Source organism: Lagopus leucura, unplaced genomic scaffold (assembly GCF_019238085.1).
Source record: "Lagopus leucura isolate 7727_CA_CO unplaced genomic scaffold, USGS_WTPT01 Super-Scaffold_100021, whole genome shotgun sequence".
NCBI lineage: Eukaryota > Metazoa > Chordata > Aves > Galliformes > Phasianidae > Lagopus > Lagopus leucura.
Genome location: NW_024962274.1, coordinates 6,665,908 through 6,693,024, shown reverse-complemented (window position 1 = coordinate 6,693,024; position 27,117 = coordinate 6,665,908). Strand labels below are relative to the sequence as shown.

Here is a 27,117-nt window from a genome sequence, read left to right as displayed (position 1 = left end):
GAATTCAGGTAAGGATGTCAAGCTGCTGTCCTTCAGTTGGTGGTGTTTTAGCACTTCAGCAAGTGCTGAATAGTAAGAGCCAGGATTCTACAAAGTCCCTGGCAGCATTGGAGCTCCCCTTAGATATGACGTGGCATTCCCAGCACCTGGCTGGCTCCAGTACAAATGGTGCAGTGGTACACATACAAGGAGGGAGAGGCTTGTCAAGCTTCCCTTGCATTCATGTTTATTGCTGCCATGCCTCAAGTAATGCAGATGCCATGTAAATTGAGCATTTCTGTCCTTACTAGTTTATGTTCCATATGATTTCCTTCGCGTAGCTGACATCTTCAGTAGTCTGAGGCCTGCTTTTTGCACAGACTTTATATTCACATAACTAACCATGTAAGGTGAGTGGCTGTTTTATTTTAAATTAACCTGGCTTCTTAGATAAATCCTACTATGAAGGTGCCCCATAGTACTACAGTGTATTCCACCTCCCACAGAGGAAAACCACACCATCATCTTCACAGCTCCCACTGCAGCTCCCATCCAGACTATCAGCTCACTTAAAAAAAAAAATCAGCTTTGATAAGGCATTGATAAATCCTTTTAAATTGCATACCCATAACCCCCACCCCCAAATATGCCTGTGACATTTCCTTTAGTTTGCCAGGAGAAATCCTTTTATGCCTCCAGGGGTGGGAGAAACTGCTTTCAAAAAGCAGCTCTCACAGAGCCTGCAGCTCTCTATGGGGCAGAGCAGCCCCAGCACCACCTGGGCCACACAGGGCCCTTGGGGCCTGGGCACATACTGGTTGGAGGCTCACACGCCACCGGAACGGGAAGGCACTCATTGCACTCAATTGTTTTCCTGAATGCCTTTATGAACAACAGCAAAAGGAAATATTACAGCCTGGACGGCAGCCAGAGGCCTGCTCAGTGCAGCGGCGCGGGGCTCGGAGCGGCCAAGGCAAACACACTCCCAGCACCGCTGCTATTTTTGCCTGTGTTTCAAATTAACCGCTGCCTTTCACACAGGGCTCTCCGGCCTCTGCTTCCAGACTAGCAGACACAGCCCTTTTGTTTCTAACGTGGCCAGTTACCTTCAGCAAGCACTGCAGCGCGCCTTAGTACTCACCACTGGGCCAGCGCTGGGCCTCGCCGCCCCTCTGCACAGCTGGGTGCCAGCAGCGTGCTGCTGCAGTGGGCACGTATGGCTCTGCCTCACGGCCGCCAGGGCAGAGCACGGCAGGGCAGACAGAGAAGCCCTGCAGCCCTCAGAGCTATTGCAGCGTTTCCTGCCAGGATATGTATTGCTTAATTTTGAGTAACAGCCCCTCTGCAGCCTGGCAGGCAGAGAAATAAAAGAAGTTTCCTGTTCCACACATGCAGTTGGGATGGCAGCGGGGCTGCGGGAGGGTGCATCCCTGGGCACACGGAGCTGTGACCAGTGCAGGGCCTGAGGAGCCACTGTGAACCCGTCAATAGACAAGGTCAGGTCCTGACAAAGCCTGGCTGCCAGCCTGGCCTCCCACTGCATCCTCTGGCTCCAAGTGGCAGAAGCAGAGTTTGAGGGAGAGTCACAAGTCCCAGTATTGCCTGAACTGCCCTCGGCCCTGCTCCCACTGAGCTCTCTGTGAAGGGCAAGGCCCCAAGGGGCACCTTGCTCTTCAGTCATGCCCTGGTCACTGGCTGGCTGCCTGCAGGGCAAAGCTGCTCTGGGATTTCTCCTTTCGAAATGGGCATGGTGGGAGCACATGTGAAAACAGTTAAGTGCAGCTATTTGGTCACAGGAATTTACATGCTCAGCTGCTGAATGAAGCAGGAGACTGTATAGTTAACTGGAGATGTTTAATAGATTTGTAGCAATGGGTGGTGGGGCTTTTAAGTGCAGCAATCTGTTTAGCTCCAGACTGAGAAACATGCAGCAAGTTCATATTGCTAAATCCATTAACTCCAGAGCAAGGACACTGGGGTGAAATCTGGCACAAGGCTGAGGCAGGACCAGGCATACTTTACTCTCAAAGCCAATCATCAGTGAGACTGGAGCAGCACATGGGACCACAGCTAACACAGTGCCAGGAAGCCACCATCTTTCAAGTTTCACAGGCAAAGTTTGAGAAATAGCATTTTACAAGTGTTATAACTTTAAAGAAATTTTCCAGGCTTTATTAAGCAGCATGTTTTGAGTTTGCAAGAGGCCTGGGCACAGAACACTCTTAAAAATATGGGGGATCAAAATAAGACAATAAATACTGCTGACCCAGCATTCTGTTCCCAGGTTGAAACGCAAACAGTCTACTGATAGGTGGACTGGGACTCAGGACACCTGGACATGATTCTCAGATGCATCACTTGTCTGCTGGGCAGCCTCAGGATATCACTATCTTCCCATATAAAATGACACTCAAAATCTATCAATGAGAAGTGCTGCACAGGAATCAGTCTCTTTCACTGTCTTCCCGCAGTGCCGACATGCAATCCTACGTCACAGTTGGCATTTCTGTCACAGCTTGCTTACGGTCCTAATCCCACAAAGAGATCTCTGTGGAAATGGTTTCTATTAGAGCAGTTCTCTTTGCAACACAAAGTCCAAAAGAGATGTATGAACCCAGAAGCATACTTCTACATGGATTTGTTATAGAGTGCTTGGGCTTTGTTACAAATGAAAAACCTCAAAACCAAGAGATTATTTGCAATTTCAGGCTTATTCTGTGACACAGACATTATTGCTTATATTTCTGAAGTCCCATTCACAACTACAGGAATAGAAATAAATAATAATGGTACACAATAACTAGAGCTATCTGTTCAGGCAAAGCAGAGTACAACTCAGATTCAGTTTCTGTAGGCTACCAGAATTTCTAAGTCATTGAGAACAGTATCACAGTATCCATTATGGCTGTAACATGCTTTCCCTGCTCTCAGGTAAACATTTCAAAGAAAACAAAACAAGTGAGCTTTTGTTCAATCCCACCATGTGTTATATACTAGGGGGCATTTACCTTCAAGTCAACCCTTACTTGAAGATGGTGAACCAATATACCTTATACCACAGGCCTATATTTTGAAGTCTTTATACTTAACAGAGCTTTATCACGAGACTAGGATCAGTTTAACACTGGAATCTCCCAGGGTACATATACATGATGTATCTATTTGAAGGCTTGGAATCCTATCCAGCTTTGGACCGGCTGCAGGACATATACCTTGCCTTAAGATTTCTAAAATGCCCACTGCCATGCTCTCTAAAGAAAATCACAGAATGGCCAGGGTTGGAAGGGACCTCAAGGATCATGAATCTCCAACCTCCCTGCCACATGGAGGGCCATCAACCTCCACATACTGAGCTTCAAGAAGATCTCAGAAAAAAACTAAGAATCACATTTACATAAACCAGACATATCAAATCCTCCTCCATCTCTGCTGTAGAATATTCTATTCTCTGGAGTAAAATAGTCAAACTCTTCTATGACAAAACCTTTTTCTCTCATGAAACTGTAACAAATCTTTCATAGGTTCAGAAAGTACAAATTTGGCCAAGGTACATAAGTGACCAAAAGAGCAATGGGAAGCTGAGTATACAAATATGTTGCATTGTAGATCATCTTACCTATCTGCACTAATTTATTTATATGGAAATAAGGGTACTCACAAAGTGGATCATTTGATGATTTTTTTTTTCTTATTTGAAGTTGTCCACACATTGCAAAATTCTCAAATGCATCATGGAAGATCCAAACAACAGAAATCCAAACCAAATGTCAGATACGTGTCTTCAGCCACACATCCATCACTGTAAGAGAGAACAGGTGCATCAGTCACGTTGCGTTGGTAAGTTAAAAAAGCCTTTAATTCAAAAACAAGCTTCAGACTCATGGCTCACAGAACACTAATTTCAAAAAGTATTTTCACTGGCAACGTTCTGAGTCACAATTATTGGTTTTATAAATGCCCGTCCTATTGGAATTTGAAAGAAGCAAGCACAGAGGTGGTCACACAGTACAAAGCTAGAAATGCATTCAGTTCACAGATTTGGCACTGTAGAGGACATTTACAAAGAATATAGTTATACATGTGGAACTTCTGAGATCTACAGCTCCAAAGCTGACCATAGCACCAAACTCAGGGAACCCACCTTCCCAAACATCTCCCCAAAATGAGCTGCCCCCATGATGAGTACCTAAAGTCTCCCGGCACAAGGCAGGTTGTACCAGTCAGCCTTAGATCTGAGACTCCAAGGGGCACTGAGCTCACTTTTCCAAAATAGCCATGTGCCAGGTGCAAGATTATATTCTTTAGCAAAGCTGCAGCAATTCAGCAAAAATGCATGCAATTCCAAACATTTCAGCCTCAACAGATCTCTGTTTGTACAATTTGGCGTCATTGGAACACTTCCAGACAACACTTCTTTCAACTCTGTTCATCCCAGATCTCTGGGTGGTACTACACCTCTGACACACATGTACACATGAGATAGAGAACACGCTGGAATGTAGTTATAGCCCAAAACTTCAGTAGTATGAATGGTGGAGACTAATGATTAGATCAGACCTGGATTCGGCCACAATGTTCGAGAGATCCCAGCTGATATTATACTGGGAAATTCTAATAGGCAGAGGCAGATGGAAGGCAGGGAGAAGATGGAAGTAGCAGACTCCCTAGTAATTCATCAGTAGTAAAGTCATGAAAAATTCACTGAAGCCACCCGTGTTTGTGCCATATTTGGAGATATTGGAAATAAGATATGAAAAAGGCAAAGATACAAGGAGTTAATGATTTATTTGGGGGGTAGTTAAATATAAATAAATAACAGGCAAAGGGCATCATGGAACTGCTGAGTAGCTCTATCAAAATAAAAAGGAGATGAGAATCGTTCCACCACAGTTTAAGAAAAATTGAGAAGATTGAGCATCATTGTTCAATCCCAAGTCAACAAGGCACTTCATGTCTGCCCTTAACTACAAGGCTGAAAAAGAGGAGGTAAAACAGATTGTTTTCTGCTTGTACCAATAGCAGAGGAAAATGTGATCTTTACTCAGACAAGAGCATAGGCTTTAATTCTACACATCATTATAGAATGCAGTGCAATAAAAGAAAATGCACATAGTTTATTCTGAAACCACAGTCTGTATAAGCTTGACAAGAGTAAAACATGACAAAAGAAAGTAAGTTTGAAAGATCACAAGGTAACCCTCCCTATTCCTTACTAGAAAGATAGAAGGCCACATGTTACACTGCAGATAGTATTCATTTAACATGAAATTTGTTGTTAGTCCACAAACGCTCTGAACATCACAGAGAAACAATTTAGCTTGCCAAAACTGGAAGCAAGGAACTGAAAAAAGGAGATTGACTTCTTAAGCAGTTGGTTTATTTTTGTCACTGCAGGAAGAGAACTATTGCCCAAATCAGGAACATTTCCTGGTATGGCACAGGGACTTTGATAGTCAGCTGGTAATACATTTACCAGCTATCTAGTTTTCCCAGAAGTGTCTCGACCATAAGTGACTCATCTGCGTCCAAGGAGGATGACTAATCGTTCTGATTTGTTATGCTGTGGCCTGCTAGCCATTTCAGCTCTGTTTACTTTGGTGCCAGAATAATATTTTATGCACCGAAAATTAGGTTCTGCGTAAAAATAGTTATTTAAACTGTATTCAAAAGTAAGAATTTGTCACCAAGCATCCACAAAATGATACTCCAGGCAACATTTGGAAAATAGCTGAACCTTTAAAGGGGATGTAGAGTTACAAGACAAGCTAATAAGCTAATTAAGCCTGAAGTTAGTTGATAATTGCAGGCATCTTCCGATGAAATTGCAAAATCCCGAGGATTGTATGTAACCTACAAAAAAACCCACATTATTATTTTTATAAGGAAGCAATGGAGCACTGTGTTAAGGGAAACAGTCTCAATTCTATTTAATTAATAGCTCTTGATGTTCACTGTACTAGAAACCATGTTGTAGGATCCAGCAAAAATAAAATCTTGAAAAAGATAGCTCATAGTTTGGAGAGCGTGGGTCCTATATGCTTTTATCTGGGCCAAAATCTTTTTTTTTAAATGAAGGTCTACTACCAAAAAAAAAAAAAAAAAAAAAAAAAAAAAACCACAAACAAACCAACATACCCATACATTGTTTTCTTATGATACTATTATCTCCTGCAAATAGCAGTTAAGGAAAATGTTCAGTTCATGAGCATAACTTAGACTAAGCACAGGACTCAGGAAAGTATGAAAAAAAGTACAGCACAGTGGAAAAGAGCATTTTCCAGAAGCAATCTGAAATAAAATAGTAGATAGGGTAGATGGTGATAGGACAGAGGGGAATGATTTTAAACTAAAGGAAGAGAGATTTAGATTAAATGCTAGGGGGAATTTATTTTTTTTAAACTAAGAGAGCAAGGTGGTGCCGGAACAGGCTGCCCAGAGAAGTTGTGGATGCACCATCCCTGGAGGTGGTTACGGTCAAGTTGGACGAGGCCCTGGGCAATCTCATATAGTACTTGATCTAGCAACCGGCAACTCTACCTGTGGCAGGGGTTTTTGGAACTTCGTGGTCCTTGAGGACCCTTCCAACCCTAGCCATTCTATGATTGTATGATTCTACAAACATCCATAGGCTCAGATGTAACAGCATTATCTCAGCAACTGCAATAGTTCAGCTATTCCTAATCTGCTTGAGATCTTAGAACCACTCAGGCAACTTTCTTTCCCCATCTCAACCCACAATAATATTGTGTGGGACAAGTAAACACACCGATTACATCTCTGCACTGGAGTGCCATATTCCAGGTTTTCTTCCCCTGATTTTTTTTCTAAAAAGATTTTCTTGGCCTGGAACTCCTCTATTGCCCAGTCTCAATACGTGCACTAGTTGTTACTCTGAATTAGCTCTGAGCCTAGGGCAGAAAAATAACTGTACTCCTCTCTGCCCCTTATCCACCAGGATGAGAAGGATTGGAAGTGTGTGTGTGTATTTTCTAAACCATAATTAGATTACAAAACCAACGCCTTGAACAGTAGCTTATTTGTATCAGTGCAACCATGATAATAGACATCAACTAGAACTTTGGCCCCCTCTTCCCAGACAAACTTTTATTAATTTAGAACTACAAAACAGTACTGAATATGACGCTTTCCCAGAGTCAGGCTCTGAAAAGTTATCACAGAACTAATACACAATTGAAACATTATAGCCATGAAAATAAGCGTTAATAAACAGATGAGATTCTTCAGAACAGGCATCACTTCTCAGGGGAGAAGCACAACCCCATCCAATAGCAACAACAACTTCTGATTGGTGAGAGGTGTGCAAACACATACAAGCTTTCTAACAGTGATTACTACTGGGCTAGTACTGTGGGGTTAACTCTGCTTACCTCTGCTCCCTATGAACACATCAGTTCAAAGCTCTCTCAAAACCATCTGAGTATGCTGTTCCCTGAATTTGTCCTGGAGAAGAAAAAGAACATCTGGGGATAAAAATTTTCCTTAAAAAAAAAAAAAAAAAAAAAAAGGAAGAATGGAAGAATGAAGAGTAATAGCGCTGAATCCTTACCCTAACCTCAAGCCAAAGATTTTTATTTTTACATGCCTCTTTGAGGTCTGCAAGGAATTCCGCCCCCCCCCCTCCCTTTTCAGAAAGGGCGTGGGGACTTACTGGCTCTTAATGACAGCTACTAACGCACTTCTAGAAAGGTTTCCTTCCTCATCCTACCTTATTTTGGGTCAAAATAGCAGCAAGAATTTTCAAACCCAATAAACTCAGAATAAGAGCATTTTTCTCACATTCATCAACAATTCATATTGTTCACACAATCAAACTTCATACATAATGCTTATTGATACTTGCATAGCAAAAAAAAAAAAAAAGATTTTTCTTGGCACATTTTTTTTGGTTTATAAATGAATATCTAAAGAGAAAAGAAAATTGTTTATTTAAATAACATGCCCAAAATTTATAATTACACTCATCTGAGGGAACTCATCTCTAAGGGAACTGAATAACTTAGAATGCCTTTCATGTGAAAAAAACTACTAATGCAAACAAATGTTTGCCAGCTGTGCATTAGAAACAGTCCTTTTATTACACTGAACTTTGTATTATTAGTAACGTTTCTAGTATACAACTTCAGCCTCTGATATAAAATACTTTGTATTTTCTTAAATCACTCTCATGAAATGGCCTGTTCAAGTGGATCTGTCATTGTGGTTTCCTGGATTTCTTCAGCCTTGTTTAAATGCTTGTAAATTCCCATGGCTGATAGTAAGCTAAGGAAGGAAATAAAAAACAGTAAATACCGCTTCAATGGTGTAAGCCTTTTTCTGCTCTCTTTTGGCTGACAGTACTTTTTAGGAGATTATTATCCACTTTTACACAAACATCAAAACAGTTCCAGATGGGAATCCATCTGTATGTCCATTTAGCACCTTCAATTAAACACCCTTCCATCAAATCAGTCTTCTCTAAAGATGTATACTGGTAGACTAATGTTTGGCCAAAGTAAGTGGGTCAGGGCAGCCAGTTTATTTTACGGGAGTACTTGATACTCCTGTACTACAATACAATAAACAGATGAAGCAACACAAAGGAAAATTAATATTATTTTACTCCCTGTGGCTCCCCTGCAGACACAGAGCAGAACATGTGAAAGAATAAGTAAGTAAACCAGGTGAATTGTATCTATATGCAGTAAATACTCTGAATATTTAATTTCTACTACTTTTTAATTCTTTTGGTTTTATCTTTGATGTTTGAAGCTGTGAATAGTAGGTACATCTAGAATATTTTTACAGCACTGGGAAGTGACTACACATTTGGAGTCCCAGAGAGCTGAATTAATCTCATGTCATATTCTCTTTGCTCTCTGATCATGTACAAAAATTGCTTGTGGTATTATTTCTATTGCCACAAAGGAGAACAGAATGCAGTCCAACACACTGATGGAGAGCACAAAATGCACAATCAAGTTCAGTTCTACTTTTCTAATAGCACCTAGCTGTCTCATATGCTGTACACAACTCTGTGACTTCTGGAAAACATGAACAACAGTGTAAAGATCATGCCCTCTGAACAGAAGATCCAGTTTTTGCTGCAGTCTTTCCAAGAGAAGACGTAAGAAGAAATTCTGACTAGTATAATGCTGCCAGAAGATTATTGACACTGAGTTGACCGACTAACAGCATGCAGAGCTGATGAAGAGATTTAAATGGCACATTCTGGTGAGGGGTTCAAAAGTCAAAAGTCATAACCCAAAGTAATTGTGTATACCGGAAATTCAAAACTATTTCACTCAGGGTCAGAATAATGAACTCATGAAATTAGTTGCCAAGTAAGAGGATGGAAACAAGTACTGCAGTCTAAGCGGCTTGGAGACATCTTGGCACTTTTATGGAGAGAGAAAGGATTAAAGGATATAATGACAAAACAGAAAACTAGAGGTTTAAGATAAACTTAAGGGGGGACAAGCCTGTGAGGTCAAGTGGATTTTCCTCTCCAGGCATTTCTTTTATGTCATTCTACCCCAAGACATCATGTCAAATTGAATAAACAACCACTGAATCTTAGATGAGGAATAGACTTCTATGGGATTGTGGGTATGAAGAAGCACCATCTTTTCCTCTGCTTGATAACAAAAGCAACTGCTAACAAACAAGAATGGACTACTTCATCTTTACAGAATGCCATGCATTTCACTAACTCAACCTAACATAGCACACAAGGTTTTATAACATCAGCCTCTTCCCATAACCTTGTCTTCTCCTCTTCTCTGACCCTGCCAAAATATCACAACTAACCAGATAATAAACAAAAAAGTAAACTGAAAAAAAACCTTAATTTCAGAACACAACTCAGCTAACCAGTGCCCACCTTGCTGGCAACACACTTTTTGAAGGCAAGTAGTATTACTAAACTACTGAAGACCTACGTAAGTATTAACATGGGCATGCTGTATGCAATTGGAGGAAGCACATGGAGTTATTGGATCATTGTTTTAAGTGACGAAGCACTAACAAAGGCACTATTTTAGACATTTTTATTATGCAGGCTTTTTGGAAGACCTGTTAGGAGTTCACATCAGATAAAATAATTTCAGTGAGAAGCTGCATGTCTTTTATAAAAAAGTGTAAAGCAAGATGCATTTCCAACTTAACGTGTTAGATATTAAAGCAGGACTCTAGTAAAAGTTCCATTTGACTGTTTGTAAAATTAAATTCATTCTTCTACATTTTAGCTGCTTTCCTCTGCCTCTTGCATGAGTTGACACAAGCTAAAGCAGCTGGAGCACATAAAGACTTCTCCAACCAGCTTTGTACTCATCTTTCCTCAGGACATGTGGGATACTCAAAAATTCTGTAACAGTATCTCACTGCTGTGCCCTAGTTTGTTGAGTTGGGATTTATTTATTTTTTTGGTCTCAAATGTACCTGAGAAAATAAGATCAAAGAAGGACAGTAACTAGATTACATCAGAAGTAACACCTACCATAGAATGATGACAATACTGATAAAACTACCAGAGAATTTGATTTTTCTCACCAGCATAAACCAAAGCAGATCTTCCAAAGACATCCACCTGAGGATGCACCTAGCCATATCTCCCACTCATCCACTTCTGTTCCAAAAAGTGTCAGGGGGATTCCTTTGCTGATACTCTGTGAAACACAGCTGTGCTGTGTCTCAGCTGACTCAATAGACACTCAACTCTGCTATCTGCAGATCTTGCTTACTGACAGGCTTCCTCACAGGCAGAGGAACTAAATGGATTTTGTACTTTTCAAATGCTGAGAAAAGTCCCTGAGCATGCTCAATTTGTAACAGCATCCTGTCAGGCCAGGCAGGCAAGTATTCTTCAGACAGTGTAGCAGCTTGAGTGGGAGCTGATTCAGATCAAGAACGAGTCTAAGCAATAGAGCATGGAGCAAACTTGCACTCAGGCTAGGGAATTTGTTCAGAGATAAGAAAAAAATTTTAATAATTTTCTGAATTACAGGAGGCATAAATGGAGCAAAACTTCAAACACCGAGCATTGTCATCATTTCATCAGAGGTCCAGCTGTTTTACAAAAGGCATGTACAAGATCATGTCTTACACTTTTCGCATAGAAACCAGCTTTGTTCAGACCCTACGATATGGCACTAGAGAACATTCTTCTGACTGCCCACAGACAGCTCTGAAACAGCATTTTCCCCAAACCCTTCAGCTTTCAGTTATCACTAAAAAAAAAAAAAAAAAAAAAAAAAAATTGTCAAAAACTTTTGCAGATTGCCCTATTCCTTAAAACATCTCCAAGCTGCCCTAGAATTTCTGCTAATCTACGTTTGTTTCTGTTTCCAATGTTAGTTTGACACCCTCTGTCTCCTCTGAATCCCTCCAAATTTACCTGCATTGCAAGTAATAAACCCGATACCTTGTGATTGATGAAAGGGCAGTTTAAACAATTATCTTTTACCCCATGTAACCTTACAATATAGAGCCATCTTATCAAATTTGAATTTTGTTTTCTTAAAGCTTAATTTGGCTTCTAATTTAATTTGCAATTATTCACTTTCAGTATTGCGAAATCTTAGGGCATAAACACCTCCCTCCTAACTGAAAAGAACAATTAACAGTTTGGTATTCAGGTACAAGTTACACATTTGTTTATAACATTTTGTATTATGAAAAACAATTTTGACAGGCAGAAAACCAGCTGTTGATAAGTACTTCATAAAAGCAGACTCAAGACAGTTTACCTTCTAGAAATCTACAGTCCTAATTCTACAAAAATTTATACACAGAGACCCAGTAGGAACTCAACAACATGAAGATGACAAAGTAAGATTTTAGTCTCTTTCCTCCTCACCTTCCATTATTGTAGCTAGGTGCAGCACAGTGGTCAGAGACCTCACATATTCCACAGATGCCTGACAGCTGTATGGCCAGCATAAGCACAACACGTACAGGAGCACTCTTCATAGCTCCATGCTCACCTTCATGCTTGCAGTCTGTCCAGCAGCCAGGCTATGTGGCATTTCTGGATCCAGGACAGCCATGCAGGCAGCACCTGCACAGGTCTCAGCTCAGCACCTGCAAACAGAACTGGGGGCTTCTGAACATTTGGTGTCTTAGTGCTGCACAGACTTCCTCCTATCCAGTTTTCTTTGCCATTATGTTCTAAGGCTTTCCATGCCCTGTAGGGGTCTGCCTTTAGTGAAACAACAAACAAGAACATTTGTCCACATACAGGATTGGTGTCAGACAAAACAAGTTCCTATCCTCTCTGATTCTTTCCATACCGTTGCTGTGTTAAAAGACTTGTAACAAAAGATTTCAAGCTCATTATTCAATAATGGGTGTCATTCAGATTTCAAATGCAATCTGGCTCTGCTAATTACATGTCAGTGATTTATTTTTTTTTTCCCCTTTTTCTAACAAAAAAATAAGGTACTACAACTGGCAGTCTGCCTGAAAGGTTTGAATGTCAGAGCAGTAATTTGGAATGGAATGGATTTGACTCAACCAATGTGAGAACGAAAAATAGCTATTAGAGATTCTCCTGACAAGTTGATGTGACAGAGAGAAGCTTAGAAACACTTTCACACTCCTGCCATTAGAAGTGGGCTCTGTCCTGAAAGGTACAATGCAAAAAGCAACTCCAGAGTTTTAAAGAACTGCCCTGAAATCTCCGTGCCTTTTTCTGTGGTGAGGAACAATGCTTCCTCCCATACTTCCTCAGGTGCAGAACTGACCTCACCTCTGCCGAGTGCCAAATGAGGTGCACAAAGGGACTGACTGTGTGTGATGGGACACACAGCCAGCAGGACACGACAGTACTGCCTCAGGAAGGAGATTCACAACATGTCAGATGAGCACTTTTGATGAGCAGGTAAGCAGAAGGCAGGGAGCTGTTCTAACCACTTATTCCTCTGCTACCACGGGCAAACAGCTTCTGAACACTCCCTAGTGGAAACTTCCAGTCAGGTACAGTAGAACTACAGGGTCAACACTATCTTGCCTCTTTCCACCTCACCTCCCCTATAAAACAAGAGTCATCCTCATCTTCACTACAAAGCACGTAAAGAGTTACTAAATGGAAATAGTAAGTAATAATTACTCATCACAATGAAATGAGAATTCAAAGCAAAAGTTGAAGAGATATATGAAAATACTTTCAGTACAGATTCCCAGAGAATGCCCCAGAAGAGGGATATTTGAAATAAACAGGTCTGTATTTTTTCTGCCCTTTCCGCAGGGAGGATGACATCAGGAGATAGGAAAGATGCAGATTCTTCTTCAGACCTGCACGTCTTCACCATAACCACAGAATTAAAAGCAGACTGAGACATGCAGGTCCTTCTAAACACAAGGAATTCATGCTCTCTGACCACTGCTAGCCACTTCACATTTCCTTAGTGCTATCACTCACAGGTTGCCCAAGATCTTCAAATAAGGAAATCTGAAAAGTATCCAAAAATAAAAATAAAGCATTTAAATAGATCAAAGGCTTCCTGGGAAATGTATCTAGCTTCAGAAGACCAGCTTATGTAACCGTAACTGTCACACGTTTAAACATTGAAAGACTGTGTCCCATCTTCTTCCATTGTGCATTTCACTGACCTCTTATGGCTGCCTTCCCCCCTCCAGATCTGTTTTCTGTCTCTTTTTCCCAGAAGTTCTTTCTCTTATCAATTTTTTCAGTTCTCCTGCCATATCTCAAGACTTCTGCCTTCTTCTAGCCAAGCTATCAGGCTAACTTGGCTTCTCCTCTGAAGGCACTGCCTGCAGCTGATTCTGTGCAGAAAAACCACCAGCCTGACAGAGCAGCAGGGAAGATTCAATTAAAAGCAGTACAGTAGAAATGCTTCATGTGTGACCCCTTTCCTGCTCCCCAATGACATATCAGCCTCCTTGATCCTTCCTAGAGATAGCAGCAAAAACAACAAATGACATGAGAGAAAAAGACTTGTCAAAAATAGATGACCTGTGCCACCAACTTCCCTACTGAAGGGATGATTTTGTTCCTTATTGACACTTGTTTTCTGCTAGGGATATGTGAAGGCTCAAAATTTTCAGTTTATTGCTGCTGTCACTTTCAACTTCCTTTTCTGTGATGGGATATAAGATTAAGCACAAAATTGATGACCAAAATCATTTTGCCACCTGAAAAGACAAAAATTGCTGTTTGGTATTTCCCTTATGAGACCTTTGAGTAGCAACTCTTCTTTCCAAAAGATATTTTTTCTTGACTCATTTGAGTATCTTCAGACTTTTCCAGGTTCTTTTACCTTCCACTCATACCTTTTTCGCAGGCAAAGCTGAAACTGCACAAGAAGAGCAGCACACTACTGTTTCCATAAAGGTGAAAGCTCTGGAAAAGTGATATGTTTAATACCATTCAACCAATTCAAACAACCTGAGAAGGTGAGGAGAAAGAATTCTCTGTTGATGCATACTGTTGCAGTATAAGGAAAAAGCACTTAATGACCTTTAGGCTTGCACGGTTACAAGGTTATGCCGCTGTTATCTCAACACTGTCTGGATTAAATTCCAGTTAAAATGCTCAGAATACTTCTGCACCTTTACAAAGTCCTACCCACACATGAAGTGTCTGTTCATCCATGAACAGATTCCTTGTGCTTGGCTCTGTACAGAGTCCTAAGAAAGTCACTGCAGAAACAGCGATCTAGATTTCTTAAACAAACAGTGCTCACTTTAGTCTTGCCAAGGACTAAAATAATGCCAAAGTGACTTCCAGGCACTCAATACAGAAATTTTTTTTTTTTTTTTTTAATCCCACAGCTTTTTATATATTGGTTTTATGTAAAAATGTTTACAGAAAATGGCAAGCTTTCCTTTTGTTCTTCAGGTTACATGTACCCCCATAAAATGCAAACGGGGAACGAAGTCATCAAACTATCTGACACTCAAAAAAAATTAACTCATCTCTGCATCCTGCTCAAGACCAAATGGTGACTCCCAGCAGCTAAATGGATAAACATTGGATAACTTATATACTTGCTGGCCTCCAAATGCCACCCTTAATGGGAGTTACACTGACAATCTCTACTAAGAAAGTTTTTGGGCACTAGGGAATCAAACAAAGGTAGTTTCCATTTGCACTTGTACAACATGATGTCTGAGCCTTCACCTTTGTGCAGACTTATATACGTGAAATGAGAGCTGGGGACTGTCACAAAGGCAAAACAAGTCAAGGAGTGCAGTCCTGCAACACACCAGACAAAACCACATCTACCAGATTTGTTAGAAAGCTGGCAGCATATCCTGCCAAGGAACAGCCAAAAAATAAAAAATAAAAACCAAAAAACAAAAACAAAACAACCAAACAACAACAACAAAAAACAACCAAATTTCACTTTTGCTAGGAGTTTCCCAAAGAAATTAAAATCTTTCAAATTATCAGAAAAGTTTCACGATCCTCATCCTCACTCGAACAATTCAATAATGAAATAAAATTGACTACTGCATACAGTTTTCCCTTTTTCTCATGCTTTCTCCAAAGATTTAGGAGAGGTGTATATCCACAAAATGAAAAAATCAAAACGACAGAAACTCAAAACTAATTTCCAAGTAATGCCTTCACCAGCAAATGCATGTACCAGTAGAGGGAAGCGGAGGAAGTTCTGGCACAGCAAAGTTCTCAAGACTGAATTCAAAGGTGTTGGCTGGTGCAATCTACAGTTTCTGTGATTGATGCTTAGATTTCCTCTCATGCTCAGCAAAATACAAGATGCTCCAGCTGTCTGGAAGCAACTGATAAGTAAGAAGCCAAACTTCCCTAAAAAGCAGCTTTCCTGAACAGGACCTCTCATTTCTCTCTTTCATCCTCAGTGGAAAGCTGTCTCTCCCCATCTTTCATCATATATAGGGCTTTTTTTACTCAAGTGATTTTACCATATTCTTTCCTTTTTACTTAACAAAAACTGAGCACACAGACTGAGATCAATAAAAGTGTCACAGGATATGCTGTTACTTGGCCAACAGATGGGAAGGTTACATGCCCTCAGGCTATGCTGGTTGCCCAAGGTGGGCTGTAAGAATCTATTTTCCCTGCAAGGCTGATGCACGGGCAGCCACAGTTCCACAGTTCACCATTCTAGGAACACAGGGTTACTTACAGGGATGCAACTGAGGCAGCATACACACTGGCTCTGCAACATCACGTAAGCTAAAAAAATTTGGGACAAGATAGATCTGCTGAGGCAGGAATTTCTTAAATGCCCCTTACTCATAGAGGAAATCAACCACCAAGCTACACATTGGGAACAAAGATGTCGCAGACTCTCTTCGTGCCTGTTCACTCACTGCCAATTGTAGGAAGAGAACAGCTGCTGCTATAGAGAAGGGGCTTCATATTTTGCCATGTTCCTTGTCACGTTTGTGTTTCTCTTCCCCCCCCCCCCAAGGCCTTATCCCAGTTACTACGGAAGTAAAATGGCAGTTGAGAAATGCTGGCACTTGAGTGCTATTGCTGTAGAGCTGCTTCACTTCTCAGTGTAAAAGTAAGTATAGCTCATGTTTACCACCAATGGCACTTGGCCACAAAATCTACACTTTCAGTCTTGCAGTTAGTTACAATCACCACTGTGCAGAGATGATTGCAGAGGGAAAGCTGGGGGGCCTGCACACTTCTCTTCATGAGCATATCCAGAGAAAAAGTTCCAGCAGCTGGGACAGAGTCTAGATATTTTCTATAACAAATCCAATTCATCAGTAGTATAAAGTATCAGAGTTAACACTGTCAGAAATTTTCCAAGAAAAGTGCTGTTCATTAGAAATACCTTATTCCAGACTTTTTCCAGGTCAAAAACCAGTTCAGCCTGGATTCCCGCTGCAAGCCCGATGATCCTAAATATTGAAGACTGAAAACCAATTAAAAAACAGCAACAATAAAGTTTGCTACAAACCAGAAACTCTGGTTTCCACCACCCTGGAATGTGTTTCATTGAGTGAAAAAAATGAGACTCTTGGCAAAGATAGCAGAGTTTTTATCACTTAATTTTTTCCAGAGGAGTCCTACAATATTTATTACCTGCATAAGATAAGCATAATGGAATTCATTCCAACATTTCATCTAGAAGAGACTTCATGAGAAAGATTTTATTTATTTATTTATTTTAAATGAGTAGAACCTAAGGAAACATGATTGAGAGTTAGCCAACAAATTTTTTTTTTTTTTTTTTTTTTTTTTTTTTTTTTTTTTTAAATAAAGTGTATCCATTCAAAATTAGTTTCCTCACACTTTGGACACTCACCTGACAATCTGACCACACAATCATGCTGCACTTCGAAGTAAGGGTGAGTCTGCAGCCAGACAAACAAATTGCTTCAGTTCTGAACTCTGTTTCTGGCATTTTTGTCTTTTTTCAAGAAACATGTTAGATAACTGCAAATCTCTTGAAGGGAAAAGCATGTTTCCATTTACTGAGGCACCATCACTTACCAATCTTCAGTCTAAGAAATGAGTAGTGTTGAGCTCTAAGGTTAGAAATCGAACGCACAAGTGTTAAACCAGCTGACGGGCAGCATTTCTATGGAAAGGCAAGAAAATTATCACAGTGGAAAAAAAAAACAAACAACATTACCTCTGCAGCCCACACCAGGTGTAGTGCATAGGATTCTCAAAGAAAGTACATCTTAATGTACAACTGGAAAAAAAATATCCACAATTCCTTTCAAAATACTTCCCAAGAAAATGACAGCATTTCTGGGACTGCAAGTGCCATTTTGGGGAAAAGGAGCACCATGGCTTACAGCAGATATTTGGAGAAGTCAGGCCACAAAACTATCTGCATTCAAGAAGGCATTATCAGTTGTAGTCGCTTTTTGCTTGCCCTTTTGAAATTAGCCTCCATTCCCAGCTCAAAATAGACCTGGGGGTTGGTAAGAGGGGAAGGGGCAAGCAGTAAGAGAGGAATTATCCTCTCTTGCTTTCCCCATCTGAAAGCCCGTACTGTCTGTGTCTACAGGAACAAGTAGGCAGCAGGGCCTATGAAGCAATAGGATACATGACCAGCTGATGACACAGCAGAGCTTAAAAATACTGCTGATTGGAAAATGTCAGTGTCTGCTACGCAGATCACACTCTTGGGGCTATCTGTAAAAAGTTCCAGTAGTTCTCTGGAGGAGGCAGGGGACTAGAACCTGAAAGTAGGATAGCAGCATCAGATATATGGGAGGACAATTCCCAGGTTTATTCAGTCATCCAGAGCATCCCCCAAAACTGCCTGCAATGTCAGAGCTGTGAAGGGAGAAAGCAGCGGTTTCCAACACACACATTTGAACAGACCTAATTAAGGTGTTCAGCTTTACAATTGAGCCAGAGTGTTCAGCACCAAAATTATTCCAGAAATTGATCATGGACATGGCTGAAAGAAAAGCTGCTTCTACACAATCAGTACATATTTCCTACAACATTTTATGACTATATATCTTGATATTTCACATGTACTGAATAATGGGTAATTTCACAACTTTTAATGTCCATACTTAGGATAAACTCTTACAAAGCAAATTGAATGAGCTCTGCTCAAGGGACCCTCTTGCAACACTGTGAATCATGCAATATCCACAGGTATTGCAACATCTAATTGCAAAATCAAGGCTGTTTTCCCCCAACCCTCCTCGTATCCTCCTTTCAGCCAACAGTGACAGTGTTACACAGGGTTAGCAAGTTGAATCAGCTCAATAAATGTTTGACAGTCACCCAACACATCCAACTCAAGGGAGACAGCTGAACTGTGAGGCCTGGAGGTAAGAAGGGAAGTAAAACTTCCCTTGTCATTAATACAGAGCTATTAGCACAGCTCCTTCTGAAATGGTAGGGTTTCAGAACAGACCACTTAGTTGCGGCCTTGGTTAAAGCCCAGAGTTCTGCAAGCCAACACTGCACCCAGGAGCAACAGCACAGACAAGAAAGCAACATGGCATTCACACCACAGGCATCATGGCCTCAGAGACAAAGATCAGGAAGAACCACAAATGAACATACATTGACCTGGTAAAAGCAACTGTCTGCGAGTGATAGACTAACAAAAGGATCTTTTAAACACAAAAGCTCAGAGAACAAACACAACAGATCATAACAACTGAATAAAAAACAGCGGGTATCTTGCAACAGCTCTTGTACAAGGTCTGCTGGTACCTCTTTCCAGACTGAGAATAGCTAATGGTTGGTGAGATACCTGATTCAGGATAGCAGTGACTGTCTCAGGTACTGCACAGTTCACATACTACTGGAGATTACATTTCCTTCAAAAAATGACCTATTCAGGCAGTACCAATTGCAATGCTGTAATACTATAACAGAATGGAAAACACAGTGATATTAGCAGAGCAGCACAATCCTAGACTGCAGCAAATAAGAACAAGCCCAAACACAGCAGCCACAGACAGAGAAACAGAGGAAGAAAAACTGCTTACCCTTGGAAGGCCTCAGGCAGGCATGGATCTCCAACAAGATGCCCCCACCTCCACTGCCAACCCTTAAATGAGGTCTGGGAAGGGGTGCATCCTGGATCCTCCCCTTCCAATCACACAGGAACACTGTGTGCACCTGAGCTCCCCTGGGTTGGCCCTGCCTGCCCACCAGGTGCTCAATCACTGGTTCAGGCCATGATTCAGCTTTTCCACTACACCAACTCATTAATGAATGGTTAACACACAGTATGTTTAAAATTCACGTAGTCAGAAGCATGAGCTCTGGGTTTTAAATATCTCTATTATTTATGCATTACTGTGGTTTTGTAAATAAACAAGGAAAATACTTTGATATGTCAGTCTGATAGAGCACCAGAATAGAACAGACCTATTTGCTCCTTTAAGAAGTCTCTGTGGCAGAAACCCTTTCTTATTCATCATGATTAAAGCTCTATTTTTATAACCCTGAAGCTACAGATTTTTGCAGCTCTGCCTCTCAAAAAGGCATCCTAACGTTATGGGCTAAAAACATTCTCCACTCCATTACCAAGCAATATCAAATATAATGGGAGTACATTAAATTTGGCTGACAAGCATGGGACAAATGTAGATCTGAGTTGGGTATCTCAGGCAACAGAACTCTTGATCCCTCAGCTCCTGCTTGAGTAACAACAAACATACCAGATGTTCTATATCTTACTGCCTGCTGTGACACCAAATGAATACACTTGCTTAGAGCCTTCAACTCCAGATAGTCTGAAATTACTTAAAAGAATTGCATCTCTTGATGATCTCTTTAGGAAAATAATCTTAGCACACCTTTCTGCAAGAATATTTGCTTAGGAGGAAATTGACAGCTATCAATATCCAAGGCAAAATAAGCTGTTGTTAATACAAGCCACATAAGATACTTGTGCCATTTGAAATTAACAGGCTGATAACATAGCTCCTGCCATGGAAGCTCCTGCCACTTGCTGCCCACAGCCACATTAGGCTCTAGATATCACAAAGTAGTCTACTCCACCCTCTGTCCCCAGCAGAGAGTCCATCACAATGGGATAATTCCAGGCTGAAAATTGAGACGGGGTAAGAGAGATGAGAACATGTAGAAGCTGGGTGGAAGGTGCTGTACACCAGCCAGAGACTGAGGAGTACACTGTGCCATTTACTACTGACTACAAGAAACAACTGAAATGCAGCACAAAGTCCACTGTCTCCTCAGCTCATTTCAGCACTCAGTTGTAGTGCTTATTGAAAATCGTCATAGACAGAAGTGTGTACTCCAAATGTCAGTAAATGTAGGCAAGCTCAGCCATGGCTACCCACAGATGCCCAGGAGAAGACTGCAGGCAGGAAGCTGAGGGAGTTGCTACAGAAGCTGTAGGAAATGGCTACTGCTACTCTGCTCCCATCCACCACAGGATGGACACAAATGTTCCATGGATTTTAGATCTCCGAAATGGCAGCTACATTAGGAAAGGAGGGGAGTCAATTTGTGTATGTTTATCAGGCCCTTCTGTGGAAATCAGTTGTAAAAATTCCCATATCTGCTAGGTCAGGGCCCAGCCTCTCTGTGTCTCGGCAGGATTATGTTGCTGGACACTCAGGCACTCTCAAACAAAAGTGAGAGGAAGAGGTTGCCTGATCAATCAAGTATTTCCTTTAGCTGCAGTTCTTTTTCCTACAGGAAGCCCTGGCTTGTATAAGCCACTCCAGAAGCAAACATCAAAGGACTCCTCTATCAGTCTGGGTAATAGACTGCACTTGAACTCTATTCAGTGAAGTGAGACTTCTTAAGCTGAGAGCTAAAGTTAAATTTGTTATTCCTGGCAAACTGCCCAACAGGAAATGGATCTAGGGCAGATGTTTACATCTCAGTGAGAGATTGACACTTTTATAATATGCCATGAAAGCAGAAAGAATAGAAAGAGTTGCTCAAACTATTGATTGTTCTAAGGTCTACTCTTAATGCTGTAGTGATTATGAGACCTCCTTTTAGTAACTGTCAAATAATGGAAAGAAGAAAGTGTAAAACATCCGCAGGAAGTAGTTTGAGCAAAGATCCTGCCCACGAGGCTAATTCAAGAAAACAGGATGAAAAATGCATATACTCCTTGAATAGCAGCAGTTGCATTAGGTCCTTTGCATACAGTAGTTGCTACTTCAAAACTAGATTTCAATCAAAGATGCTCCTTCACCAAAGACACAGTGTACTTTCTTGCTAGTTCTAGCCACATAGAATTTCAGACCACTGTGTGTCCATAGCCTGCACACCAGTGTAAAAGAGATGATGCAGAGTCCTCAGTTGTTTGATAACAAACATTACAGCATACAGCTAGGACCACTGCAGTGCACAGTCCTGTAGATACGCTTGCTTGCATATCTAGAGGTATGAAATCTCACAGATTCTTTTTTTTTTTTTTTTTTAGTATTTGTTTCCACTTCACCTCTACTTTATAGAACTGGTTAGGTGCGTAGATGTAAGAACAACATTAAGTATGAAGAAATGCAGCCATGCACACTCAGTAATGGCTCAGTTTATAGCAGATTTTGCAATGTGGAGGGAGTCTAAATATTGTTATATTGCATTCATTAGTATTTTATTTTTTTATTTTATGTTTTGCCTAAAACTTAAACAGTCTCTGTGCAATCAATGAAACAAAAACATGCTTAGATGTCTGGTCAATTGCCAGAGTCCTGCACTTGCTGTTCCTCTTAGGCTGCACAGACACCAGCAGCTCACAGAGCACATTTGCCACCTCATCCTTACGTTCCATGGGAATAAGGCAGACTGGGGCTCAGCCATCAGACTCTCCACAGACACAGAGAGAAGTTTTCAGTTGTTTGAATGTTCTTCATCCTTCTAAGGAAATAAGCTATCCAAGCACGTGGAAGCATCCTAGGAATCAATCTGAGGCCATGAGCTTCCAAACTGACCCATACTTGTTCTGCAAGTCCGAGATGCAACTTTGAACACTGTCCAGACAAATTTCCTGCCTGGACCTTCGCAGGATTTTCTCTTAGAAAAGAAAGATTAATCATTAAGCATTAATCAATAGATAACTACATAGGCTATTAGACAAATCTAATTAATAGCAAATAATTCTTGCACTATTTTTATACTATAAAAAGAGAAAGGAAAAAGAGAGAAAAAAAGAAAAAGCACCCTAAAGAGAGACAGGAAAGCATGAAATCATGTTTTGGCTTCCTGCACAAGAACTACAGAATAAATCATATGTTGTTGATACAAAGCTCTGAGTTTCTCACCCAACAGCCGTTATGATCAAATCTATAGCAACTCCATAGGTAAACAACAAAGAACAGTGCTGGTAGAAACTGGTTCTTGAAAATCAAAATAGCAATAAACAGGGTCACATCTTTATCTTTAAATTAACACTTTCAGCTAATTGGGCTGTCACTTTTCCAGCTGCAAGTCACTAAAGCATTTGCTTCCTAAGTTCAGGGAAAAAGTCTTCAGAGGCCATGAGTCAGTGAATGAAAATGGTTTTGGGTCCCATGGCAAAGAAAGTACTTTGCATTCAAAAACAGATGTGTTTCTTGTGGGAAAAAAACAGCCCAATTCCTTCCTCTCCCATAGATAACACAAAATGTCAGACACCTCCCACCCTCCAGTCCCAGGAGATCAACAGCATTTCAGTGATTGCTTGTTTTTTTTCTTAAAGGTTAGCTCATACCTACTTGAAAATTGTAACCGAAATGCAACCGAAATACAGCTCCCTACTTATGGTGTGGGACATCAGGTTGCCACTAGTGTTAAACTGCTCTGGCTGCAAAAGCCAGCAGAATTTGGGCACTTGGAAGCTGAGGTGGGGGATGGCTGGGAGATAGGGAAAGGCTGGGTGCAGGGCAGGGGCAGTACCTGTGCCTGGTGCACAGCGGCAACTGGCTCCAAAGGGACTGGAAGAAGACTGTATGCTGGCAAAAATTACCCACACGCTTTTGTTTGCACTCATGCAGCAAAGAGCCCGTGGGATTAATTTACTGCACTGACAGAATGTTCTATAAGTTGGGAGCTGTACAGAGGAACAGTGAATTATTACACTACTAAACCTCAAAAATAGTATTCAAAGGTTTTAAAAAAAAAAATTTATGCCATGTTTTACTACTTTAATTCATGGCTTTCAAGTGCTGGGTTCATTGACTCCATCATGAGAGCACTTGTGACACACACACACACTGTAGCAGCCCCAATAGTGCTGCTGATCCGTAGAACCTGCCTTCTTGCTGCTGCACAGGTGAGCCTGAGCCCCACCAGAAAACTGCAGACCCAGCACAATCAAGCAGATGATCTGAGATCATCACACAGCAGTGCTGCAACACTGCCATGTTTGCACAGCCCCTCAGCAACATGTAAGGCCACAGCTAACTGGGAGTCTTTGATAGCTCACACCATTAACCCTCAGCCCTTCTGGGCCCCTCAGTTCTGCCCATTACACCTGTACTAACACTGCACTGCGTTTGCAGGCAGTAAGGCCAGGCATGCATAGTGCAGAAGACGGGAGGACACTCCCCTGAAGTTGTTCTACTCCACTGTTCTTGTTTCACTGGATATTTTACACATCAAATATAAAAAATAAACTGCAAATAAAATTTAAAATAAAATAAAATATCCCAGAACTTTAGGCTGTATGCTATCATAGCTGGCTTGGCAAAGCTCCCGCAGTCTCAGTGGAGTTGGAAAAGGGGGAGGAAATATACAAGGGGTGGCTTTGCTTACTCACATCATTGACACAGACACACTTGTTTACATTGGATTGGCCTCATCTAAACTTTGCTGGAGGTTGACCATAATATTTACAAGTTAGAAGAACAATTATGTAGCTGAGAGCAGCTAAATGAACAAAACAAAACCAGAGAGGCAGAAATCATATCGTTTGTGAAAGTAAAAAAACAAATAACCATCAGACCACGTATCTTCCCTGCTCTGTATAAATTTACTTTGTGGCACTTTTTGTGCTGCTTTCCTACAGTATTGATGTTCTATGAGTTTATAAACACTTACAGTGCTTATATTCTCCATGTACTGACTTGTACCATAAAAATTTATATGAAAGGATATTTCCCATGCATCATCAGTTTGTTTACAGAGTCCATCTTTAAAAGACCAATATTATTTCCTCCGGGGCCTGTTTACAGTCTGCACCTGTGATGCTCTCTTCAATTTTAATCTCATGGGCTGTATTTATTACATAACTGTTTTCTCTCTTTTAGGCACCATTAATCATCTCTCTGCCAAGATCTTCTTCCCACACCAGGCTTTACTGTACATTCCTTGCATTTTCATACCATGATGTCAGTCCAGAAGTAGAACAAAGATAAGTGGCTCACGATTTTCTTCAAACGACCCCTTTTCTCCAAAGCAATATATAAAATGAAAACCTAATACTCACCATGGAATTCAGAGAGGACCCAGGCCTGGGGATTTATAGTTCTCTCATATTCCGTATCCATTTTTCCTGAAAGCTAAGAGACAATAAGCAAAATGATTTTGGAAAAATGATGGTAGGAATAGAGCCCAGAGCTAGCACAGCATAGCTTCCTAATCAATAACTAAGCAACTATGCAAATATGTAAATGGCATCAGCAAATGTTTTGAAAATAATTTGTCTGTTATGCTTGAAAAATTATGAAAATCTTTCACACTTCTGTCTGTTTGTGAAAGTGAGACTGTTGCATACATTTAATACTTTCTGCCACTGGAAATTATTTTCTATGTTTTAGAAAATTCAGAAAATTTCCATCCATTTGCATGTTTTAGAGATAGGATGGACTGAGTTTTTAACTAGGAACTTCGCATTATGAAAGCAAGAGAACTCTAGTAATCTGGCAAGTCACTGTTCTTGGACAAACATTCATCCTACTGTGATTTTAATTTGACTCAAGTATTCCAAGCAGGTTGCTTCCAAGTTGTCACACTAAATTCATAGAGAGTAAAAACTCCAGAATATCAGAAAAGCAGTGCTTTCACGTGTCTGGCTGTCAAATATCAGACTATAAAAATACCTGGGCAGCTCTGTTCTTCTCTTGGAGCAAAGAAGAGAGCTGTTCAGGCAGGACAATATTTGTTTTATTCACATATTTTACTGTTATCTGTTACCCACCAGTGAGCTCCATTTGCAGTTTTCATCACACAGTAATTGCTTATTAGATACATTAGCAGGTTGTTTATTTGAAAACTATTATGTTAATAAGGAGCAATCATATTAGCAAGGTGTGCTCTTTACAACTTCATTTGTTTATTCTTGGCAACTAAACTTCCAAAACCCCAAACTTTTTTGTTCCTTACTGAAAGATTTGAAAGTAAAACATTTGATTACTATTCTTTTTTTTTTTTTTTTTTTTTTAATTCCTGAGAAATTTGTCCAACAACAATCAGTAGTTTTAATGCCATCATAAATAACAGGACTGACAAGAAGTTTACTAATTTTGGAGGCCATTCTGTACACAGATACTTACTTGCTAAGCATCCTGGAAAAATTATGTTGTTGCTGTATTTGCATATTTTCTTATTAGAAGCATTACCATAGCTATAATGTACTGCCCTTAGTACATTATTAAGCCCAAAGGAAAGGAAGAAACTAATTGTAGCATAACTTCTAAGATTCCAGGAAAGCACCTGTTTTACTTATCCCTTGAGCCTCAGGGGATTTCTGACCTCAGACTCACCAGCAAACTTCTTTATGATATCCTAGATTGGGTTAGTTATATTTACGCATCCTAAGATGTCTAACAAGCCAAGAAATGCTAACAGCACATTTGCAGTGTTGCAAGAAAATGCATTTACCATTGGCACAGCTTAAAGTTTTTGCTATTTATTATTTTGTTGTGCTGGGAGGTTATTTGTACTGTACCCAGAGTAACTTTTGGGCAAAAAAATAAGAAAACAGTCTTGCAATGGGTAGTACTTACAGGCAAATAGAGCTGCAGCGATTCCAACCTGATTGCATGCCAAAGCAGTTATGCTTATTATTATTTATATTGCATTAGCACACAGATCCAAATTTGGGATCAGAGCCATACTACTAGGTGCAGTGTAAACACGCAGGCAAAAAGACTACTGATCTAAGCAGCTCATAATCAGAAATGACAAAAGATAAAAAAAGGAGAGGAAAGAATTGGAGAGGAAATAAGAAAAGTGAAAGAAAAGAAAAAAAGAGAAGAAGAAAAGAAGAGCAAGCAAAACACAGAACAGAGGAAGAGAAGGGGGAGAACAATTTGTGTAGGGACTAACTGCACACAGCTCGGCTCACCTCCTGCCTGCTGGATAGCCTCAGCAGTAAGAGAGCATGGAATGAGGCTCTGGATTAAGTAATCAGACAAGCCCCAGTAAGAGTACAGTAAGGAAACTGAATAGTCTGGATTTTATTATATATACAAATATATACACATTAAGCACTCTAAGTATCACAGTGCATTTCCTATCTCCTTGCTTCTTTATACATACAGATCTGTATGTGTGCTAACATACAACTCAAGCTACAATGATGTTTCCTTAGATCTTACTGCAGTATATAAACAAAGCACTGTAAAGGGAGATTACAATGCAGAGAATTAGATATATTGCATCAGAATTGTATATGGCTGTGGGCTGGAGTCCATAGCCAGCAATCCCAGTATATTTTGGAAATTCTTAAACCTAAAACTGGGTATGCACACCTGGATATCTATCCAAACTTTCAAACCACTGAC

The 27,117-nt window shown here is 40.5% G+C and overlaps 1 protein-coding gene across 8 annotated transcripts in view; it reads right to left on the bottom strand.

Annotated features, from left to right (window-relative positions):
* IRS1 (insulin receptor substrate 1) overlaps positions 1–27,117 on the bottom strand; it is a 301,946-nt gene that overhangs the window by 182,410 nt on the left and 92,419 nt on the right. For 4 of the 8 annotated variants that reach the window (XR_006180410.1, XR_006180411.1, XR_006180416.1 and 1 more), the window contains exons 4-6: positions 24,819–24,891; positions 7,368–7,440; positions 3,638–3,778 (exon numbers count right to left, since the gene is read on the bottom strand). The gene's annotated coding sequence lies outside the window, so the exon portion shown is untranslated. Of the gene's footprint in view, positions 1–1,120; positions 1,190–3,637; positions 3,779–4,120; positions 4,284–7,367; positions 7,441–24,818; positions 24,892–27,117 lie in introns of those variants that run through there. The other 4 variants (XR_006180414.1, XR_006180415.1, XR_006180412.1 and 1 more) reach the window with 3 other exon arrangements.